Source organism: Camellia sinensis, chromosome 2, assembly GCF_055761805.1.
Source record: "Camellia sinensis isolate YWXY chromosome 2, ASM5576180v1, whole genome shotgun sequence".
Classification (NCBI taxonomy): Eukaryota; Viridiplantae; Streptophyta; class Magnoliopsida; order Ericales; family Theaceae; genus Camellia; species Camellia sinensis.
Genome location: NC_138962.1, coordinates 55,884,974 through 55,907,094, shown reverse-complemented (window position 1 = coordinate 55,907,094; position 22,121 = coordinate 55,884,974). Strand labels below are relative to the sequence as shown.

General features: G+C 35.9%; 1 pseudogene; it reads right to left on the bottom strand.

Moving 5' to 3' along the window:
• Positions 1–1,647: 1,647 nt before the first annotated feature.
• LOC114277941 (BRASSINOSTEROID INSENSITIVE 1-associated receptor kinase 1-like) lies at positions 1,648–21,355 on the bottom strand (annotated as a pseudogene).
• Between the last annotated feature and the right edge of the window lie 766 nt (positions 21,356–22,121).

Sequence of the window (22,121 nt, the reverse complement as noted above, 5' to 3'; positions counted from 1 at the left end):
CAAGGTGGATGAAGTTTGTTATTTCGTCAACATATGTGAGAGAGAGAGAGAGAGAGAGAGAGATGAAATGCCCTTTTTGCAACAATGACTACATCTTCTATATGGATATCCATTTTTTAAAAAATCTTTTTCTGGGTATTGACCCCTCTCTTTTTCAAAAATCATTCCATTAGTAGATTTCGTTGAGCCTCGGCAGAGCCTTTTCGATCTCATTCGAATTCTTATATGCGGCAAACATGAAATGTGTCCCATGCTTGAAGAAGTACATCGAATTTTAGAGATATTCCTTTGCTTTCAATCTTCCAAGCTATATTCAGAGATCCCAAATGCTTAACAAAGCTATAATTAGTAATCACAAATGCTAAGTGTTATAATTTGCTTTTAGACTAAAAAAAAATGTATTTAGTGGTGTATAAAATATATACTAATTGGACGCATTACATAGCCTTTCCAGCCATGTTTTTGCTTATACCTAAAAATTCATAATCATTGTCATATAAACGGAGCTAAAAAAAAAAAAGTCTAAAGAGGAGAAATCATATACATAAATAGTATATATCACATTTGAATAAAGAGTAGGACTCGAAGAGACTTCTCTGTATGCTGAAAACAAAATTCATTTAAAAAATCATCTAAGACTAGACAATTCTTCTAGAGAGAGGTTGGGAGTGGAGTGGATATTGACCAACTCTTGCCGAAACATCACCTCCTTCTGCCACTCTTCCCACTTCTCTACCAACCCATCCCCTTCGAGCATTTTGACAACTTCTGACATCTTGGGACGCTCCATTGGGGAGCTCAGCGTGCAAAGCAAAGCCATCTAGATCAGTTGCTTTATCCCATCTTCGGCATAGTTTCCTTGCATATCTGCATTGACTAGTGTTTCTACCTTTCTGTCTTTCAAAAGTCCTTTCACCTGAATTTTTTGAGTATTTTGAATCATAGATGTCAAATGACAGGTTAAGAAATGATATCATTAATATGGAAAAGCACCATCTATCAACTACTTTTCAAATTAGAGAAAGCGGCATAATAGTAAAAGAAAAAGTCACATTTTGTTAAATTAGGAATTTTGAATGCGACTATTTCAAAAGAAATAAATGAGTTTGTGGAAGGAATAGGTATTATCACATTTTGTTAAAATAGTCATTTAAATTATTTCCATTTAAATAAGGCGTACCATAACAAGAGAGAAAAAATGCAAAGTTAAGATGAGTAATTTCATTCAGCCCATTCTATCGTAGCAAATGTGCTTAAAAGAAGTTGGGTGTAGAGAATCCCGTGTCAGTTATATTGTTAAAAAGTTTAGACACAAATGGAAAAAGTGTGCTATTTCGTCAACATGAGAGAGAGAGAGAGAGAAAGAGAGAGAGAGGGAGGGGAGACAGATGAAATGCCATTTTTGCAACAATGGCTACATCTATGTGCATATCCTTTTTTTTTAAAAATCTTTTTTCTGGGTATTGACCCCTCTCCTCTTCAAAGATCGTTCCATTCGTAGATTCTGTTGAGCCTCAACAGAGCATTTTTTTATCTCATTCATATTCTTAGATTCGGCAAACATGAAATGTGTCCCACACTTGAAAAGTACATCGAATTTTAGAGATGTCCCTTTGCTTTCAATCTTCCAAATATATTCAGAGATCGCAAACATTTAACAAAGCTATAATAAGTAATCACAAATGCTCAAGTGTTACAATTTGCTTTCAAACTAAAAAAAAAAATGTATTTATTGGTGTATAAAATATATACTAATTGGACACATTACATAGCCTTTCCAGTCATGTTTTTGCTTATACCTAAAAATTCATAATCATCGTCATATAAACCGAGCTAAAAATAAATAAAAAAAAAGCTAAAGAGGAGAAATCATATACACAGATGGTATATATCACATTTGAATAAAGAGTAGGACTCCAAGAGACTTCTCTGTATGCCGAAAACAAAATCCATTTAAAAGATCATCTGGGACCGGACAATTCTTCTGGACGATGGTTGTGAGTGGAGTCGGGAAGGTTGTTGACTTGGGCAATGGTCCAATCGTTATTTTGGTGGTGGATATTGACGAACTCTTGCCAGAACATCTCCTCTTTCTGCCACTCTTCCCACCTCTCTGCCAATCCATCGCCTTCAAGCATTCTGACAACTTCCGACATCTTGGGACGTTCCATTGGAGAGCTCAGTGTGCAGAGCAGAGCCACTTGGATAAGTTGTTCCACCTCATCTTTGACATAGTTTCCCTTCATATTTGCATCGACTAGTGTTTCTAGCTTCCTGTCTTTCAGAAGTCCTTTCACCTGAATTTTTTGGGTATTTTAAATCACATATGTCATCTGACAGGTTATGAAATGATCTCATCAATAATGAAGAACACCGTCTATCAACTACTTTCCAAATTAGAGAAAACGACATAATAATAAAAGAAAATATCACAAAATTGGACATTTGAAAACTGATAATAAAAATGAAATAGAGAGACAAGGGTGGCTTATGATTTTCAATTTTGATTCAAAATTTCCTTTTCTTTGTCTAAATTGAAACGTGTGAAAACTTCAATCCTAAAATTTCAATATAGAATTTATGGTGTCCAAGGTAAAGACTGAGCGTCATATAGTATTATGGTGTATTTTTCTTTTCAAGGTTCAATACTATGAAATAAAAGATGACTAAATTCTAAGTTTCCTAGCATTTGAAAACATGATGGTCATTTAAGATTGTGATACTGTAAAAATCAGCAAATCACGATGATGACAAATTTCTTCAATGTAACTATTGAGTGGACTTTACTTCAAAATGCATTGAGCAAGACTTTTTTTTTTTTTTGAATACCATCATGAACATTATTCCAGACCTCGCTTAAACGGGAGCTTCGTGCACTGGGTACGCCCTTTTATCATGAACATTACTCGACTCATTTTGAATTATATAAGCAATAGAATAACAATTTCATTTATGTGCTTCTAACAAACCTTATAGCCAGCAAATTGGAAGCAGATTTTTTACAGAAGGGATTTTATGATGAACTCAAAGAATGGTATGAAAACAGCCAACTCAAGTACCCTAGTTATGTAATGAAAACAGATCGTATGAGGGAAATAAATGCTTACCCAAACAAGCAACATAATGTCGTCGTCATTGGCACGTCGAGCAAGATCAAAATTCCTCTGTCCAGTGATAAGCTCTAGAAGCATGACTCCATACCCAAAAACATTTGTTTTCTCTGAAGACTTTCCAGTGGAGAGGTACTCGGGAGCAATATGCCCAATTGTACCACGTACAGCAGTGGTAACATGTGTATCCTTGTAATCCATAAGTTTTGCTAACCCGAAGTCTCCAACAACTGCTTCGAATTTCTCATCCAACAATATATTTGCAGCTTTGACATCACGGTGAATTATCTTTGGGTTGCAATGATCGTGCAAATATGCAAGGCCTCTTGCGGATCCCAATGCAATTCGTTTCCTTTTGGGCCAATCAAGTGGGGGTTGTGAATCTGGTTGCCCTACAACAATGAAGCAATGAGATCATGGAAACATTGTAGAGCTTGTGCAGGGTTGGGAATATTGATTTCAAAAATTTTCAACATTTGCTCAAAAACTTTGCGTCAACTACAATTTTTTAATTGTCAGCACCTAAAAGTACAGTATATGTGAAGAAATCTAAAAAAATCAAAATCAAAATAAAAACAATTCAATAAAGACAAAAAAAATATGAAAATGTGATCCCCTCCCTCATCCTTCTAGTTTCTTTTGCCGTTAGTGTTTTTTTCCTTTTCATATTTTAGTCTTTTTATTTTATTTTATTTTTAAACTTTTTAGATGCATCAAAAAAGTATTTTAAAGAAAACTAAAATATGAAAATTTTCTACCATTTTTTTAAAACTGAGTTTTTTATTTTTCATATTTTTTGTTTTTAGTGAATTTTTTTAATATTTTAAGCAAATTTTATACTTTTTAGATACACTTAATGCAAATACAATTAAAAAGTATAATATTTGTAAAAAAAAATTAAAAAATTCACTAAATGTCAAAAATACAAAAAAATAAAAATAAAAATTCAGTACATTTTTTTATTCTTGTGTATTTGTTGATTTTTTAAAATGTTGTTAAGCAACTCCTCCGGTCCCAAGCCCGAGTAAAGGAGGTTGGTTATGTGTTAGGTAGCCGACAACCAACACATAAAAAAGTCTCTCGGATCCTTTATGACATGAAGCCTAATTTTCTAAATCGATTAAATACTAGGTTGTTCCACTTAAGTGACGCATTGTGCCTACCTCCGGGTGTTTCGACAAGTGAGCAAGGGCACCACATCGACACTTTGGTGCGGTGAAAAATGAACAAAGGTTTTCACATTTTTCTAGACGAGCGCACATAAAGAAGGTAGTCCAAGATTATAGGTTTAGGGTAACCACATGGAATATAGGAACTTTAACTGGTAAGACTATAGAGTTGGTAGATGCCATGATTAGGAGACGAGTTAGTATAACTTACGTACAAGAAACAAAGTGGATGGGTGAGAAAGCTCGGGAAATAGAGGATACTGGTTTTAAACTATACTATAGTGGCAAGGATAGACACAGAAATGTGTTAGGAATAATAGTTGTCAAGAGTCTTGTAAAAAATGTGGTTGTAGTCATTAAGAAAGGTAATAGGATTATGTTAGTTAAACTAGCTATTGGAGAGAATATAGTGAACGTTATTAGTGCATATGCCCCCCAAGTAGGATTAAATGATCATACTAAGAGCGTTTTTTGGGAGCAAATAGATGAGGTATTACAGGAGATACTTGTAGAAAAGAACCTAGTTATAGGTGGTGATTTCAATGGCCATGTAGGAGTAGATAAACTAGGGTATGAGAGGGAGCATGGTGGGTATGGTTTTGGTGATAGAAATGAGGCTGAAGAGAGTATTTTAGATTTTGCATTGGCTTCTAACCTAGTGGTGGCCAATACTATCTACATGAAGGGATAGGAGCATTTGATAACCTTCAAGAGTGGATCAATTAGGAGCCAAATAGATTACTTTCTAGTAAGAAAAGAGGACCGTCTAAAATGCGACAACTGTAAGGTGATTCCTAAAGAGAGCTTGACGTCTCAATATAGGATTTTGCTACTAGAGTTATGCTTTAAACGGCAACACCAAACTTGGAAAGATAGTGGGCGTCGCAAGACTAGATGGTGGGACCTAAAAAAGGACAAATAGACACGTTTAATAATAGAATGGATAAAGAAAGTACTTAGGACTTGGAAAATGACGCTAACACTATGCGGAACTCGATGGCCAATTGTATGAGGAGAATCTCAATGAAAGTTCTTGGAGAGTCGAAAGGAAAGGAACTCAACTTTAGGGAAACTTGGTGGTAAAGGGAGGAAGTCCAAATGGTAATAAAGATGAAAAAAAAGAACTTTAAACAGTGACAAAATGATAGAACTAAGGAAAACCTTAAGCACTATAGATTGGCCAATAAGGAGGTCAAAAGGTAGTGAGGGAGACTAAGTTGAAGGCTTATGATGACCTATACACTAGATTAGATGGTAAAGATGGAGAGAAGAGGATATACAAACTTGCTAAGATAGGAGAGAGGGAAACAAGAGATTTTAATTAGGTTAAGTGCATCAAGGGTGAAGATTCTAAGGTGTTGGTGAAGGATGAAGTTATTAAGGAGAGGTGAAAGAACTATTTTGAGAAGTTGTTAAATGAGGAACATTGAAGTAGGTCAAAAATGGAAGAAATAGGCAGTAATAAGGAAAACTAGGACTATAGATTCGATTGTAGGATTAGGGACTTGGAAGTAAAGTTGTATTTAAAAAGATGAAATTGAATAATACTTTAGGACCCGATGATATACCTATTGAAGCGTGAAAATGTTTGGGTAAGAATGAGATTGTTTGGTTGACTAGATTATTTAGTAAGATTTTGTTGACAAAAAAAATGCCAGAGGAGTGGAGGAAGAGTATTTTAGTGCCAATATATAAGAATAAAGGAGATGTCCATAATTGTAACTATAGAGAAATCAAGTTAATGTGTCACAAAATAAAAGTGTAGGAGAGAGTGATGGAACGTCGATTGCGAGATATATCAAAGGTGTCAAAGAATCAATTTGGGTTTATGCCTGGTAGGTCAATAATGGAAGCAATCTATCTTTTGAGGAGAGTAATAGAAAAATATAGAAAGAAAAAAAAAAGACATTCATATGATTTTTATCGATATTGAGAAAGCATATGATAGAGTGCCTCAGAATATAATCTGGTGGGTGTTAGAGAAGAAAGGGGTGGCAAAAGATTACATTAATGTGATTTGGGATATGTATAAAGGTGTTGTGACCACTATTAGATCACTTACTGGAGAGACGAGTGAATTTCTAATTTCTATAGAGTTACACCAAGGATCAACCTTAAGTCTTTATCTTTTTGCTTTAGTTATGGATGAGTTGACGCGCAATATTCAAGATGATATGCCATGGTATATACTTTTTGCAGATGATATCGTATTAATAGATGATACTAGAGCAAGAGTTAACACTAAGGTAGAGATTTGGGGAAAAACACTTGAATCTAAAGGATTTATGATAAGCAGAACTAAGACAGAGTATATGGAGTGTAATTTAGTAACAGTCATAATGGGAGCATAGAAGAAGTGAAGATTGAGGACCAAGAACTACCTAAAAGTGAATATTTTCGATATTTAGGATCAATTATCACAACGGCTGGGGAAATTAGTATGGTTGTGGTCCACAAAATTAAGGCGGGGTATCTTAAGTAGAGGAATACGTCTAGAGTACTGTGCAATAAACGAGTACCCATTAGACTAAAAGGAAAGTTCTATAGAACGGCTATTAGACCAGTGATGTTGCATGGGACAAAATATTGGACAACTAAGAAATGACGCGTAGAGAAGATGAGTATTGCTGAGATGAACATGCTAAGGTGAATGTGTGGCAAAACTAGAAAAGAAAGAGTTAGAAATGAATATATTTGAAAATTGGTTAGAGTAGTACGGATAGAAGATAAGTTGAGATAGAATAGATTGAGATGGTTTGGTCATATACAATGGAGACCAACAGAGGAAGTAGTAGAGAGATGCGATACAGTGACGGTAAATGCTAGTGTCAGGGGAAAGAGTAGACCTAGATTGATGTGGACTAGTGTAGTAAATAGAGATATGAATCTCCTTAATTTGACTAATGACATGGCCTTGGATAGAGTCTAGTTGAGAAAAAAGATTCATGCAGTCTATCCCATTTGATGAGAATTAAGGCTTGGTTTGGTTTTACAAATATTTTACTTTTTAGGTACATCTAAGTTAGGTGCATCTAAAAAGTTTTTTTTTTTAAAAAAAAAATTAGTTAAATTAAATATTAAAAAAATTCACTAAAAAAAAATATACGAAAAATAAAAATCTCAATTTTCATAAAATTAAAATTCAGAAAATTGAAACCAAACAGGATGTCACAAAACCGTTTTTGAAAAATCAAACCAAACAAACCTTTTCTCTTGGTATCAAATTGGGAATTGGAATATAAATAAAGCATATTGTATCAAATCTACTAAAACTTCTAATGAATATAATACTTGACAAACAATTAAAAAAGGGAAGCATATGAAGATACATGCAAGTAGTACCTCTTAAACATGAGGCAACACTTCCATTAGACATAAAGGGATAAACAAGCAATCGTTCTGTCGGTGTCATGCAAAAGCCACGCAAACGCAGTAAATTTCGTTGGACAGCCATGCTAACCATTTCCATTTCTGTTTGGAACTGCAGCTCTCCACCTTGAGTGTGTTCTTCTTTTAGTATTTTTACTGCCACTGGAGAGCCATCGACTAATCGTCCTTTATATTCCTTACCAAACCTACCTTTTCCTAAAATATTTATGTTGCTAAAATTATCAGTTGCAACTTGTAGTTCACGCAGAGAAAACCTTTTAAGCTGTCCTAGATGAACTTCTGGACCCTCTTCAGCTGCAAAGAGAAAGGGGAAATGCATTATACAAAACCGTAACAACCAATTTAAGCCTTGTTCAAAAAAAATATAAATAAAAATCAATTTAAGGCATTTTCAACTTGGTCCCCTAACCAGGTACATCAACGAAGCTATCCTCTGGTTTCCTTCGCTGCCACCAAGCAAGTATGAGAAACAACAGGGTAACACCAGCAACAACTTCTCCAGTAATGACTCCAGTGGCACTGCTACCTATTGGAATAAGATTTGCAATCAGCAATAAGTTCACTCTTATTGTGCATTCCCTTCACAACTGAAAATTTTGATAGGAAGACAATTCAATGGAATAAAATAATGCCATTGTTTGGAAAATCCAGGTGCAAAGTCTAGTGGAAAAATTAGATTCGAACTTTACCAACATATCACAAGTCGCTAATCAAAAGAAAGCTGAAAATTGAACGATACTCAGACAAATAAAAAAGATCAAAGCATAGAGGTTTCCCTAGGAAAATAAGTATTGGTTGTGCATCATAAACTATGAAGCACGGATACTTCAAAAAGGGAGACATATCTATATCGGATACTTATTAGATACCGATACTCCTTGGATACTTGTGGATACGTATCGAATACTTCTTAATTAATTTTTTTTATTAATTTTGGAATATCGGATACTTAATTTTGAAGTATCGAATGCTCAAAGTCGCATATTATTTCTAATACCTTGTTTAGTTATTTGATAAGAGGAATATTGGGATGTCCCTGCTCCATATTACGCTAATTAGTCTTAATTGTGATTGTGATTATGTGTTTGATATGATCTTGAGTGCTATTTATATGAATATATGTGGTTTTGAATTTCTATCTATTCACCGTAGGAAAATCTGTTTGACTTTCTGCCTTGGAATTTAAATTGAAGGCCCTATCGGCCACAGGAATCAAAATTGACTATGCCAATGTGATTGGCGTAATTTTTAGAGCCTAAGGTGAAATTTGATTGAAAATTGATTTGGACCAAATTAAATAGATTAAATTAATGAAATGGGGCTCAGTTATTTAATATTAAAGAAATGTGTTTGAGAAGGAGCTTATAAGGGCCAACTACACTCTCATTTCGTTGTTTAGAGGCTCAAATCAGATTTTATACCTTAGGGAGAGAGTGAGGCCTGCTTAGAGAGAGAGAAAGGGAGACCTCAAATTGAAGGTTAATCAAGAGGCTTGAGGATCTTGAAGATACATTCAAGATTTAACTAGAATTTGTGAAGATTAAGGCTCCTAGGTGAGTAAATTAATGGGTTTGCACTTGTGATTTTGTGAATTCAAGATTAAATGGTGATCAAGAACATGAATTGAATTGATTATGATGAAAATGAGTTGGTTTTGATAAATTGGAAGTCAATATACACATGCTTGTAGGAAATTGCCATGAATTTGTATTTTTGAGCTTGAAAGACATGATCCATGTTGAATCTTTGATTGAAGTTCATGCTTTTGATCATCTCTTCATCATTTAAATTGAGAATGAGAGCTATATCTCACATTCATGTACAATTCATGAGAGCATGAGTTTTGAATCCATGAAATTGTTATGTTGGAAATAAGTTGGTGTAATTTGGGACATGCATGTGATTAATTCATGAAATTGAGCTTCATATTGTAATGAATTTGGTGTTGGATCATGTTAGTAAATGTATATCTGAATTTTGAGTCATAATATGCAAGATATGTTGATTTGGATGCAAGTTTGAGGCTCAAAAACAATTCTGAATTTTTCAGAATTTGGCATGTCCGCTCGAGCGGGGAAAACGCCGCTCGAGCGGGAAATACGAGCTCTCAAAACTTTTGCAGACATGGATGTTCGCTCAAGCGGGTAAGTTCACGCTCGAGCGGGGAGCTATGTAGAATGACTTTCAGCTTGAGCGTCTGAATCCACGCTCGAGCGTAAAAATGAGGCAACCAGTACTTTTGCAGACCTAAAGGGTCCGCTCGAGCGGGGACCCCTGTTTCAGAAATTTTATAAAAGTGTTTTGTATTTCATTTTCCGTTCTTTTTCACTTCTAAGTACTCCTAGGCATGCATTGAGCATTATGAACGAATTAAAAAGGATAAGAAAGAAGCCTAAGAGGGATGTATGAATTAAGAACATATTGAATCGTTTATGACCCATGTGTGTTATGTAATGTGTAGGGTCGAGCTCAAGGGTGAACCCACCGGCAGAACACTATGAGTAATATCTTAATAAAGATATTTTGAAGTATGTTATTTGTCCAATCACTTATTTCCCTATAAGTCTTATAAGCTTGTTAATTTGAATCGTGGACGAATGTTTGCTATGCTATATGGTTGGGCCTAAGGCCGCGTTCTATGAATAAAAGATTAAATGGGCCCAAGGCCATTTGACACGAATGATAGTCTGACTCGAATGATAGTCTGACATGAATGAATGGGCCAAAGGCCGTTGGATATAAATGAATGGGCCAATGAATGGGCCAGAGGCCGTTGGATATGAATGAATGAGCCAATGAATGGGACAGAGGCCGTTAGATATGAATGGGCTTGAATCGCCTAATGTACTGAATAATACACAAAGTAGAATACTAAATGGGCCTAAGGCCGTTTGATATATATGAATCTCATTCGTGTACTTTCTTTATTTGATATTATTCACTGGGCTTTCACTCACGCTCATTCATGTATATGTAGGTACGCCAAGGGATGTCCAAACCCAGCCTCGGTGAAATATGTGAGAAACAGTCAAGGTTTTGAAGAGTCTGCCCAATGCCTCACGCACGAGACTGGTCTTCGCCTCTTTTGTTATTTTGTTATAGTTTTGTTACGTTGGCGAAAACATCGAACTACTTTTGTGTATAAACTTTGGGTTTGACTGACTTAGACTAGAATGATCCTGTATGTATAGTTTATATGTTAACTTCCCTTTTGATGTGAGTTATTAATGAATACTTATGTGAAATGTTATGATGTGCATATAAGCACAGCTCTATGGACAAACTTTTAAATTTGCTTCCGTTTGGCCCATTTACTCTAGTGAGTTATGTCTTATATGGTCTGAGGCCGTAGGTAATCCTTTGATTACTGGCTGGTTATGGCCTTAACCCATAGGGGCGGGCTCGGGTCATGACAAATATAGTGAGAGTTAACGTAATAGAATTTGTCAAATTGATATATTCTTATTGCCTCTCTCACTCTCTCACATTTCTCTGCTCTCATTCTTTTTTTGGTGTTGGCATGTAAGGATGGTGTTTAATTTGCATTTGCTTTTGCTTTTAGTTTTGGATATTTTATTAATATTTGAAGACTCTTAACTTAATAGAAATCATTCTCTTTATTTATTAATTTTCTTTAGGTTTTATTTTCATGCATATTACATTATTAAAATTATAAAATTAAAAAAAATTAGGAACGTATCCCCGCCGTATCCGTATCTTACTTTTTAAGACTTTGGTGTATCGCCGTATCCCGTATCTGTGCTTCCCAGTGTGAGAATATTCAGATTATGGAAATATATATTTTAGGTTGATTGTATCTTTTAGATTGATTATGTGCATATTAGATTGATTGTATAGGGCTATTTCCTATTTTAGATTAGGTTTAAGATTGCTATATATATTAGTTGTACTCTTTGTATTTTACACATTATACGAGTTAATTCTCTTCAAAAAACTTACATGGTATCAAAGCTTGGTTCGAAAACCTAGCCTCCACTGTCTCTGTCTTTGTGTACAAAACCCAAGCTTCTCAGTCTCGTTTTGGGTCACAATCATCTTCAGTCATCATCAGCAACTCGCGATCAACTTCAGCCCCCTGCTTTGTCGCGACTCAGTCCTGGTACTTCTAGTTCGTGAACTCAGTCCCTCTGGTTCGCAAACTCCATCGTTGTGCTTCTGATTTAGGTCGTGATCATCTTCAGCCGTCATCTTAAGCCATCGCGACTCACCTCGCGATCGTCTTCAGCCATTGTCTCCAGCCATCGCGACTCCGTCCTAGTCTTTTGAAGCTTCTCTGGTTCGCAATCAGTCCTGGTATTGATACATATAATTGATTCGTTGGTATATACACTTTGACCCCAAAATTTCATTAATTATTACACTTGGACTGGTTCTCTCGTGACTCGCCTTCTGCTACGCGGCTAGTCATCTGAGTGACTAACCCTTTTGGTTCGCATTGTAAAGCTCTCTGATTGTTCTCTGATTTGTCTTCGCTGATTGCTCTTTTGTCTTTTCTGGTTCTCTGCTTCTGTGGTCTAGCCCACGACAATTCACTTGTGATAATAATTTTTGGGTTATTATAGTTTGACCCCTCAATTTTTTGATTATTAGACTTGAACTTTTGGTTTGGCTATTTTGCTTAATTTTCTGGTTATTAGATGTCTCTGGCTTCGGATGAGTGCGCCTTCTGCCATCAGAGGGGCCATTGAAAGTATCACTGTCTCAAGGAGGGATGTTTGTCTGGCTCATCTTCTCAGCAATCTCGAACCCAGTTTTGCCCTTCTTCTCTATGTAATTTTCAGGCTTCTGTCGGTTCTACTGCATCTGCTCCAGCTCCTAATCCTGACTAGGCTTCTTTGAGAGCTCAAATTAATCAACTTCAAAATACACTGTCTACCTCCAGCTCTCTTTGTTTACCTCCATTGTATTCTCTCTTCATTCAGGTTTGCTTAGGACTTCTTTAGGTATCTCTTTGTCTGTCTGGATTTTTGACTCTGGTGCTTCTCATCATATGACTCCCCATCTCTTCTTACTTAAAAATTGTACTCCCCCTTCCTCTTCTATTACTGTTAATGCTGCTAATGGGTCAAATATATCTATTATATCTGTTGAGTCCGTCTTACCATCTGCTATGTCTATTGTCTCTATTCTATCTGTCCTTTATGTTCCTCAGTTATCTATCAATTTATTATCTATCAGTCAGCTTGATTCCTCCAATTTTGATATTGTCTTCTCTTCTTCTATCTGTTCTGTGCAGGATCGGATGTCCAAGCAGCAGATTAGGACTGGTCATAAAGTTAGAGACCTCTATGTTGTGGAGAGCCTACATCTGTCTATGGCACCCTCTTCGACTGTCTTTTTCTCTTTTCAGTTAGATTCTCTATCTAGTCCTTTCTACTCGTAGCATTCTAGATTAGGGCATTTGTCTGCTGACCGTTTACGGTCTTTAGCTCAGTCTGGTATAGTGGGTAAAATTTCTCTTAGTGAACTTACTGAGTGTCGGGGGGTATAAGCTTTGACAAAATGACCATCTTACCTTTTTGTAAAAGTACTTCCATATCTGATATACCATTTTCTTTAGTTCATACTGAAGTTTGGGGCCCTTCTCCTGTTCTCACCAAAGGGGGTTTTGCATACTATATGTCATTTATTGATGACTGCACCCGTTACACTTGGGTTTATCTTATGACTCATAAGTCCGACTTCTTTCAGATATACCGTACCTTTGAGTCTATGATCACTACTTAGTTTGGGTCTACAATTAAAGTGTTATGGTCTGACTTGGGTGGGGAATATTTTAAAAATGAGTTCTGTGAGTATTTGGCCAATTTGGGTACCATTCACCAAACTTTCTGTACTGATATACCTGCCCAAAATGGTCGAGCCGAGCATAAACACCGTCATCTCCTTGAGACAGCCAGGTCTCTTCTTCTTTCTATCTCAGTCCCAGCTCCATTTTGGGGAGAAACAGTTCTTACTACTGCTTTTCTTCTCAACCGTATGCCTACTCCCCTTATTTCTGGTCGATCTCCTTACGAGGCTCTGTTCTCTCAACTTTCCAATTACTCCTTCCTTCGTGTGTTTGAGTCTGCTTGGTTTGTCCTTTTTCCACGTAAAGATCGAACCAAACTTAGTGCCCGATCTGTCCTATGTGTCTTTTTGGGTTATAGTCTTACTTAGAAAGGCTATCGGTGTTACGACCCTGTTGCCCGTCGTCTTTATGTCTCCCGTCATGTTTCTTTTCTCGAACGTCTGCCTTACTTTCAGCTTCCTCCCGTCACTGCTCCAGTTTCTAAAGAGGATTTGGTTCACATCGATCCATTTCCTTTTGAGGTACCATCTACTGAGTACATCTCCACTGTTCCTCCTGAGCATGTTTTATCTTCTCCACATTCCATCCCTTTTGTTGAGTATCTTTCCACTGACTCCCCTGAGCCTATTCTTACTTCACTTCTGGCCACTTCTCCTCTTCCGTTGTTAGTCTATTCTTGTCACAAGGCTCCTCCTTCACCAATTGTCTCCACTCTGGTTGCTCCTCATTTTGCTTTCTGAAAACTCTGATCCTGCTCCTCACCGATTTCCTACTCGAGAGCATCGTCGTCTAAACAAGTTGGGTTGGTCTAATACATGTTTTTCTATTTCCTATCATACCTTTTTGCCTACTATTCATTCTTTTACGAAACCTCAGTCTTACAAGAAGACTTGTCAGGATCTTAATTGGATACGAGCTATGAAGGATGAGTTGTTTGTCTTGCAAAAGACTAACACTTGGACGTCGATTCCCTTGCATGTTGGCAGGGATGTAGTTGGTTGTAAATGGGTCTATAAAGTCAAGACTTATTCTGATGGTTCTCTTGAGTGATACAAAGCTCGTTTGGTTGCCAAAGGTTTCTCGTAGAAGTATGGTATTGATTACGAGGAGACCTTTGCCCCTATTACCAAAATGACTATTGTCCGTACCTTGATTTCTATTGTTGTTGTTTGACATTGGTCTCTCTATCAGATGGATGTTAAGAATGTTTTTCTTAATGGTCATCTCACTGAGGAGGTTTACAAGCATCCACCTCTTGGCCTTCCTCATTCATTTGGGCAGGTTGGCCGACTTCGACGTGCTCTCTATGGTTTGAAGCAATCTCCTCGTGCTTGGTATGATCACTTTCACACTACTGTTACCGAGCTTGGGTTCACCCTTCTGCCTCTGACTCTGCTTTGTTTATGAGACATACCTCGATTGGCTTTGTTGCTCTCTTACTCTATGTGGATGACATGATCATTAGTAGTTCTGACTCTTCTGCTATCTCTGAGGTCAAGTAGCATCTCTTCCGCACCTTTGAAATGAAGGATCTCGGTCATTTGCAGTGTTTTCTTGGTATTGAGGTTGCTTATTCTTCAAAGAGCTATTTTCTATCCTAAGCTAAGTATGCTAATAAGGTCATTCAGCGTGCTGGTCTTACTGATACTAAGATTTCTGATACACTTATTGAGCTTAATGTGAAACCCAACTCTACTGATGGTGTCTCATTAGATGATCCTACTTTATATCGAGAGCTTGTGGGTTGCTTGGTCTATCTGACGGTTACTCGTCCTGATCTTGCCTATGCTGTTCATGTGATTAACCAATTTGTTTCTGCTCCTCGCTCTACACATTGGGCTACTTTGATTCGGATTCTTCGCTATCTCCGGGGCACTATCTTTCAAGGTTTACTGTTGGCTTCTATTTTCTCTTTAGACTTGGTGGCTTATGTTGATTCAGATTGGGCTAGTGAGCTAGTGATGTCACTGATCGCAAGTCCATTTCTAGCTTCTGCATGTTTCTTGGTGATTCGTTGATTTCTTGGAAAAGCAAGAAATAGACTATTGTTGCACGTTCCACTGCCAAGACTGAGTACCATGCTATGGCTCATGCCACTGCTGAGATTATTTGGCTTCGTTGTCTCTTGACTATTTGGGTGTCCCTCAATATTCTCCAACATCCCTTTATTGTGACAACCACAGTGCTATTCAGATTGCTCATAACACTATCTTTCATAAGAGAACGAAGAACATTGAGATTAATTGTCCTTTTATCCGTCAACATCTGCAGTCTGGCTCCATCTCGCTTCCTTTCATCTCTTCGGCATTGCAACTTGCTGATTTCTTTACCAAGACTCACATCACTACTCGCTTTCAGTTTCTTCTTGGCAAACTCTCAGTGTTTTCTGCTCAAACACCTTGAGTTTGAGCGGGGGTGTGAGAATATTCAGATTATGGAAATATATATTTTAGGTTGATTGTATCTTTTAGATTAATTGTGTACATATTAGATTGATTGTGTAGGGTTATTTCCTATTTTAGATTAGGTTTAGGATTACTATATATCGGTTGTACTCTTTGTATTTTACACATTGAATATACGAGTTAATTCTCTTCAAAAAAACTTACACCTAGATCATAAATATGTGGGAAACTAAAAACTATACATAGTGGTTGAGGAATTGACATTCGTATAGTTGCTTTCAAAAGCAATAATGTGCATGAAGTAAGAAAGACAAATTACAAATCCAGCCAAGTAATCTGTGACAAGGTCTGAACAGGCAGCATGGAATGAAGTTTGTAATTAAAGAATTGAGGAATTGAAAGTGTTGGACAAATAGAACAAAACCCAATATCAGCAATAACCTAGGATAAAACGAAACAAACCTAACGCAGTAGATGGGGGTGACAGCGAAAATGAAAGCGGTAAAGGAGTTGGAGGAATTTTTAAATTATTATTTTAAAAACTGAAAAATGAAAGAATAGTGGTCAGCATATGTCTAGATGAGTCACTCGACTCCACTAGTATGGAAAATGATGTTACTAGCAACAAACCTGAGGGAAGTAAAAAGTTGAAAGGAGCCATTAACTGGGACAACTCCTGTTAAGTGATTGTTTGAAAGATCACTGCATACCAAATGGCAAGAAGCCATATCATATTCTTGTAGTTAGTTTATGCCAATTAAAGCTAATCAAAAAAAGAAACAAAAAAAGAAAAACCTTTATTATTCACCAAAAAGGAAAAATAAAGAACACGCCAACTTGGTACTCACAGGACTTGAAATGAGTTGATAGTAGTCAATGACATAGGAATAGTTCCAGACATAGTGTTGTTGTAAAGCCATCTATCCTTGCAAATAAATACAAGGACTAGGCATCAGTACATTCTAAACAATCAAAATGGTATATCAATAAAATTCCTAGGGACATGGCTAATCAATGCTAGTAGATGCACATAATACATGCAATATGTGATCAATCAGAGCCCTCTATGCAATATAATCCAATTACGGATGAAAGTTGATCTGCAATGTACAAACAACTAGTAGATGCACATAATAAAGTAACATATGATTAAAACAAATAGCCATTCGGCACTGTTTGCCATTATCAAGAGGATGCAATTTCTTAATCATTCATCAGTATTCATTTTAATCATTTTACTAAGAAAAAGTAAAAATCAATGCATTTATCACCAAAATACATAGTCTTTATAGGCCCTACTGTATATTAATCTAGACATCTTGAGAACAATGGGATTTCCATCTTTGGGGTTGAATTCAATCAAGCATGCAATATCTTGGACTGAATAACTCGAATAATTTGTTTTCATGCATTTTTCTAAATATACATTAAAAAAAATTTAAAAAACACAGAGAAATCATGAGAGTATATTCTTTAAGAAATCACTAAAAAACTAAAACAAAGCCACTGTATCCATATTCCCATATATCAATGCATAAGCAAGCCACTTTTGAGAAAACCTTGTAATAAGAAAATTGAAATACAATAAAAGTAAACTTAAACAGATGCACAATAAATTTAATAACATAAGTAAAAAAGATGAAGGATATGTCATTCATACAGGAAATGTAATTTCTGAAGCCTGCCCAATGTATCAGGGATGATACTACTCAAATTGTTCGAGTAAAGATCCAAGCTCACCAAACTTGTCAAATTTCCAAGCTCAATAGGAATTTGTCCTCTCATGTTGTTGCTAAAAAGTTCCCTGTCAAGACACATGTTAATAATATGCAAACCAAAGGGACAAACAAAAGACGATCATGTTATTAATGGGAGAAAAATTGTGCAGCAATATCAAGATAATGAATACAAGGGGAACAAAAAAAGGGCTCAAGCCACCAACTATGAACCACCCATTTTTAAAAGACAACCTAACACAATAAGCTGCTAGGAAATTGGAGTTTCTTTCTAGAGGTTAGTTGTTTCATCAAAGTAAAAGATGCACATGATCACAATCAGTACAAAATATTAACCAAGAAGTCAAGACAAATGCTTTAAAGGGAAGTCAAACATATTTAGCTCTTTTGCAGATGAAGTTGTACATGACTCCAAAAGCTAGCATTGCAATAGATTGATTTATTTATTCATTTAATTATTTATTTTTTGCGGGGGGTTACAATGGAAGCCATTAAAACAAAACACTAAACACGAACTCACCTGGGAATGCACCAATCAGAGGTATCCCAAATCATTCAAAGCACAAGAATATGCCCCTTTAGTCAATTGTTCCTTTTTAACCAAAAAAGCTGAACAATATCATGTATTCTCCATTATCGTGTGCATGTATGTGTGGAAGAGCATGTTTTCAAGGTTGTCTTTATACATAAAATGATGATATCTAGATAGCCAAATCGAGGGAATGAAACTAAGGTCTCAAGTGTGTTGAATACATCACAATGAAAGATTCAACAGAGGATTCAAAAACTACAACATATAGAAAGTAATTGAGTTCCACCAAAGCAAAGTTAATTTTTGTCAATGCACATTATTATTTCTCAACATCAGAATATAGCCAAAAATAAAACTGAATTATATTTTTGTTCACAACTATAGAGAGGAAAGAAGTTTATGACCCAAAACTTGTTATGTTTATTAGCTTATGCAATCACCAATAAGAAGCTTACATTATACAATCAACTATTAAGACTTTCAAAGAGTTACCAAAGTTCATGCTATTGAAACTTTAATACACAGCCTTTCAAAGCGTTACCAAAGTTCATGTTACCCTAGTAAATCCTCATATTCCCAAAAGGTAGATATAAGAATAAGACTAAAGTTTATGAAACAAGTGATAAATTAGTATGAGCAAAAGTAGTACTGAAGTATGACTTACAAGTACTGTAAATTCCGAAGCAGTCTAAGTTCTGGAATCAGTTGACCAGACAAGTTTGCAATTCCAAGATCACTAGGTGTACACAAATGGAAGTAAAATTCATCATCAATCACACCACTGAAAATGGTAGTATGAAAGCAATAATAGTTTCAAATAACAAGTTATATCACAAGAATTGTCATATATGTTAGCAACTTACACTCTTGTAACGCTGTTCTCACTGTTGCACGTTACGTGAAACCAAGTGCAGGGATTGACAAATGTAGCATTCCAACTTTACAGAACATTATTAGGATCAGTTAAGTTGGTCTTCAGCGCATTCAAGGCATCGTCTGTTCTTCATGAAAGAGGCAATCATCAGGTACTTGTCAAATGCATTAACATTGTTAGAGAATATTTCCAAGATATTCTATTCCTATATTTACCTCTTTCCTTGCTTAAGTTATTAAATGATTAGCACTCTAGGTTTCTTCGTTGATCAATCTATGCAAAGCTAAAACTAGGGTACCACTTGTAATAGTTATATCAATCTCAATACAATATTTCACTTTCACCATAATTCTAACAAACATCATCAACCAAAACAATTCCCAAGAGGAGGTAAGCTACTAAATTGTCTAACAGAGTAACACTAATACCATAACATGAAGATTTTCAAATTCTATAACTTAATTCAAAGTTACTAAATACGACATCAAGGCCTTGTTTGATTAGCAGATTATAGCACAAGATTAGGATTATTAATTCATGGCACTCGCATTCCATTATGTGGTTTCCAATTTTATCATTCAAATTAGATTCTAGTGGCCATTCTATCCAATAAAATTGACCAATTTTTTAATCCTACAACTAATAACATAAAACATACATATAATTGAGATTATATATTTCCATATCTATTGCGAAACAAACATGGACAAGAGGGAATTATGTACCTCAGTAATCCAACTGGACAACTAATCCTACACTAGTCTCATGAATTGTTAATGCTGGGGTATACCTCCTTGTTGAAGTATGGGGCCCAATTAGTTTATTAACATATTTAATTTGGTTTGGTGTTGGTCATAATATATTTTTATATATCATATCCAATTTTTTTGAGGTCCAATGGATATTTCATAATATGTTTGGTAACAACTGGGATTTTGATAAAAAGCCCAAAAAGTATTGTTTTTGTTTTTCCCCAAGTGAAGGCAGCGGCTGTTTTGTGTGTCTGTGTGCTGGGTCATCATCTTCGGTGGGGTTATCATCATTGTGGACAAGCGTAGTGCTGCTGTTTTGATTTGGTGGGTTTGGCTTGGTGGTGTAGTAGAAATTGTACTTGGTTCATTGCTACTGCTGTTTCTGATTCGAAATTGATTTAGGTTATTATTTTGGGTCTTCTACAATTCTGTTTCGAAGACTTTTGTTCATCTATTTGGTGAGATTTTTCCTCTTATTTATTTTTGATTATTTGGAATTCACCAAAGGGTGGTTTGTGAGACCATTCGTGTCTTGTTTGTAATCGTTTGAAAACTTTTTGGTTGATAGTGAAATCGGATTTCGATCCCGTAGACGTACCTCACATTGAGGGAGCCACGTAAAAATTCTTGTGTCATTGTTGATTTAATTTTTCCGCATTAGTTTTTATTTCCATTGATTGATTTACTTGTGAGAAATCATCTATTTTTCCTAACAACTGGTGTCAAAACTTACAGTTTATTTGGGTTTATTTATTTGTGTAAATCAATGGAGGAGAATGTGGCTCGTATGTCTAGCTTCAATGGAAGTAATTTGATAACTTGAAAAACTAAAATGAAGGATCTATTATTTTATAAAGATTTGTATGGGCCTATTGAGGGTGATAGTGGCAAACCTGAGGGTATGAAAGATGATTATTGGAAGAGGCTTAATCAAAAAGTTGTTGGTGTTATCCGTCAATGGATTGATGACAATGTGTTTCATCATATTGCTATTGAAATTTCGGCACATGATTTATGGAAAAAATTAGAATGTCTTTATAATAGAAAATCAGCCACAAATAAAGCTTTTCTATTTCGAAAATTGGTTAATTTAAAATATAAAGATGGCAGCCTCATTCTGGAACATTCAATTTGAATGAAATAAAGAGTATTGTTAACCAACTTACTTCCATGAAAATTGTTTTTGATGATGAATTGAAGGCTTTGGGAAACTTTGGTTGTGATGGTTAGTAATTCGGCGCCTGATGAAGTTGTCACAATAAGCCAAGTCACTAGTAACTTGTTGAATAAAGAAACTAGAAGAAAATCAGTGGATTATTCTCATTCGGACGCATTTGTTATGAGAGGCCGAAGCAAAACAAGGGGGAAGAGTAAGACTCCTTATGGTCGTGATCAAAGCCGTGACAAATCAAGAGATGATTTTTTTTCAAAGAAATACATTGAGTGCCATTATTGCCATGAGAAAGGGCACATGAAGCGGGAATGCCGAAAGCTCAAGAATAAGGAGAAAAAGTGTGACAAAAGTGTAGATAAGAAGCAAGAAGACACGATGGCGGTTACTACCGATGATCTCATGGTTGTTTGTGAAGATGATTGTGTCAATTATAATGGCCAGGAGAGCAATTGGGTCATTGATTCCGGTGCTTCTGTTCATGTTACTTCTCGAGTTGATTTCTTCACTACCTACACCAAAGGAGATTATGGTTGTGTTCGAATGGGTAATGAAGGTTTGTCCAAGATTATTGGCATGGGTGATGTTTACTTGCAAACAAATTTAGGCTGCAAGTTGTTGCTTAAAGATATGAGGCATGTTCCCGACATTCGCCTCAATTTGATCTCTACCGGAAAGCTAAATGATGAAGGCTACAACAACAAATTTGGTGATGGAATATGAAAGCTCACAAAGGGTTCTTTGGTGGTGGCTAAGTACAAGAAAACTCGTACACTTTATTCGATGCAAGGAAAAATTTGTAAAGGTATTGTCAATGCACTTGAAGATGATACTTCTACCGAATTATGGCACAAGCGGCTTGGGCACATGAGTGAAAAGGGACTGCAAGTTTTGGTCAAGAAAGAGCTTCTACTCAGTATGAAAAGTACACATTTTAAAACTTTTGTTCATTGTTTGGCAGGTAAACAACATAGAGTTTCTTTTTATAAAAATGTTGCTTTTAGAAAAGAAAATGTTTTGGAGTTGATTCATTCGGATGTTTGTAGTCCTTTAAAAGTTAGAACACATAGTGATGCACTTTATTTGTTACTTTCATTGATGATTATTCAAGGAAGGTTTGGGCTTTTGCACTAAAAACTAAAGATCAAGTTCTAGATGTGTTTAAGCATT